This window comes from Manis pentadactyla, chromosome 10 (assembly GCF_030020395.1).
Source record: "Manis pentadactyla isolate mManPen7 chromosome 10, mManPen7.hap1, whole genome shotgun sequence".
NCBI classification, from domain to species: Eukaryota; Metazoa; Chordata; class Mammalia; order Pholidota; family Manidae; genus Manis; species Manis pentadactyla.
The window spans coordinates 10,654,669-10,657,787 of record NC_080028.1 but is presented as its reverse complement, the minus strand read 5'-3'; positions in this window follow the sequence as shown (position 1 = coordinate 10,657,787).

The window sequence follows — 3,119 nt, the reverse complement described above, 5'->3', positions numbered from 1 at the left end:
AAACGTTGAGCCAAAAGAAGAATGTTGGAAACAGTCAGGACCTGAGAATTTGCAGGACAGTGCCGGGTTCCCTCCCTGTCCCAGGGCTGGGTGGCTGCCTTTGCCCCAGGAAGCCCTTACTGGGCTCAGCGCTACAGCCTCAATTGGCCTCTACCTGGCCGTGTCGCCTGGGGGGTGTCCGTCCCTTCCCTGAGCCTCACTTTGAGGCCCCCTCATCTGTGAAATGTGGGTAGCAGGTGGCATTTGCCTGTCTGTGCCCTGACCCTAGCCCCTGCATGCCGGGGGTCCCTCCAGCCCTCTCTGCTCTGCTAATAACCCCATAGGCAGGGCACAGGGGCTGAGCAGGTCCAAATCCTAGAAAAACGTCATTCTAGAACAAACTTCTGGGATTCGAGAGTAAATCTGAAATGTTATCCACCAGAAATGAAACATTGATACAATTTTATTTTTATAAATGTTGCCTCCAAACTTTAAATGCTGACATTTTTCTGGGTAATAATAGCAGTTTCTTAGCGGTGTCTGTAGCACATCACTTCTGCGTTTCCTTCCCCACACTCCTGCAATGCTTAATAAACCCTCCTGTTCAATCAACCCATTGGATAATATTCCTGATCTTTTGGTGCACAGTAGAACATAATTCATGTAAAAGTTTCTAGCAATATGTTTCTAGAAGGAACTCTGTACTCAGGATGAATGGTTCATTCGGGTTTCCAAAGCCTTCATTTTCAACTTCTAAAACTGGTTGGCAGTCTATGCAGTCATTTCTACAAGCATTTTGTTTAAATTTAACCCCCAAAGACTCTAAGCAATGAGGAATGGCTTCCAAAATAAAAGTGTTTGTGCAAAGTCTGTTGTTTTGTGGTTTGAATAATTAGAACAAAGTGTGTCTGGGCTTCCTGCTTATCTGTAATACTATCTCCCTCTCTTCATTCTTGTCCCTGTCTCTCAAAGATAAGTTACCATGGATAACTTGGTTTTGAACTTTGTTCTCTTTTGAAATTTGCACACGGCAAAGTAGACATTTTGTTCTAATTGATTCTCACAAGACTTTTTGTTGAAGGATCTGTGGCCTAAACGGAATAAAACCACTAAGAAATAAAATTCTTAAAGGGATTCTGTTCCATATAAGGAATGCTGTGACTCTAAAACCTCTACAGAGATTAGAATTGTAGTATGATGAAATCTCTATTTTTCTGCTTTTTATCGTTATTTAAATTTCATAAGCTTAAGCAGTCTATGATAGTCTTCTTGAAATTATCAGGCAGATACACTGTTTCTTAATGTTTGCATTAGCAATCAATCTATTTTCCTATTTAACTACTTAAAGCTCTTAATTGTTCTTCATAAAATTAACAGCGTTTGATGCTGGGGTTCTTGTTCGCGGAGTTGAAGAACGAACTTCGCAGACACTCAAGGTAGGAAAGCAAGGGAGAGACTTTTCCTTAGAGATAAAGTGAGAGGACAGAGCTCCTGGCACATGCCAGGAGGGGACAAAAGAGTCCGTGGCTGGGCTTTGCCGAGGGGTTTATGTCTTATTTTTAAACTGAGTTGCCTGTTTTGTTTTGTTTTTTACTGGTTCCCGCCTGGATGCTGTTTTTATTTTAACTAATCTCACTGAAGAATGACTATACTTCTAGTTTGGTATTTTTACCATAAAGGATTAGTATGACTGACTTTGCTTAATGTTAGCATGGAGCTTCGGAGTGGAGTTTCGGTAGGGGCTTCTTTGCACATTGTTACATTGTTCTGACTATAATTATCCTGCTTTGCTTTTCCGGAGGCCCTCACCCTACTCTGCTGAAACCCATGGTCCCTGTCTCAATCACATTTCCAGGAGAACAAGGAGTTTTGGTGATGCTGATAGTCCCTCAGGCCAGCATGTTGTTTCTCCCATCTTCCAACAGAAAAACGATACCCTCCCTTAGTGTCTCTACAGGGCTTCTGGGCTGGAGGGAGGGGGCACACCTGGAAGATCCAGCTAGTCGCCCTCCAAGGGCTTGCACATCCTCACAAACTGTCCTGCTGTGAACCTGTTCTAACAGTGACTCACTCCGAGCAGACCCTGCACCCTCATTAGAAAGTATTTTTGCTTGTGCAGCTGCACATCCACGCCTCAGTGCAACGCCGTGTCCCGGCATGACTGACGGCAACCAGGCTTCTCTGCCCTCAGGAGTCTCTCCAAGTCTCATCACACCAAACATGTTTATTCTTTCCCTACTTTATTGAGGTATGATTGACAAATAAAAACTACATGCATCTAGGTTGTACAACATGAATGGTGGCAACATTTGTGATTTACTCTCAACAAATTTCCAATATGCAGCACAGTGTCACTAACTATAGTCACTATGCTGTGCATTAGATCCCCAGAACTTATTCATCCTTGAGATATAATGAGTCATAAGAAACAAATATTTGGTCATTCAGATGACCAAATACCGATTTCCCAGGTATGTTTGGTCTTCATCCACAGTTCCTGAAAACACTGCAGTCTTAAAAGTGGAATGGGTGCTTTGTCATGGTAATGAGAGACTTTTAGACCCCCAACTAAGGGTGGGGGCTGGAGCTTGAATCAGTCAATGGCCAATAATTTAGTCAGTCATGACTATGCAGTGAAGCCCTCACAAAACCCCTGAGCAGAGCTCATCGCTGTCTTGGATCCTGCTTCTCTGTCAGAACTTTCACACTTGGGGAACCAGAAAGCTTTCACATGCCACCGAGCCAGGCCCCAAGACCACCAGGATAGAAACTCTTTCATTTGGGACCTTGCCCTGTGTATCTCTTCAACTGGCTGTTAACTTGTACCCTTTACAGTATCCTTTATTAAGCTGGTAAATGTACGTGTTTTCCTGAATTCCGTGAGCTGCTCTAGCAAAGTAATCAAATGCAAGGGGGAGGTCGTTGGAACCTGCAATCTGTAGACAGTAGGTCAGAAGCACAGGGAACAGTCTGGGGCTTGCAACAGCGTCTGGAGTGGGGAATGGAGGGCAGTCCTGTAGGATGAAGCCCTTAACCTGGGGAATCTGGTGCTGTCTCTGGGCAGATAGCATCAGAATCGAGTTGAGTTCTTGGACACCCGGCTGGTGTTCTGATAATTGCTTGGTGTTATGCGTGGGAAG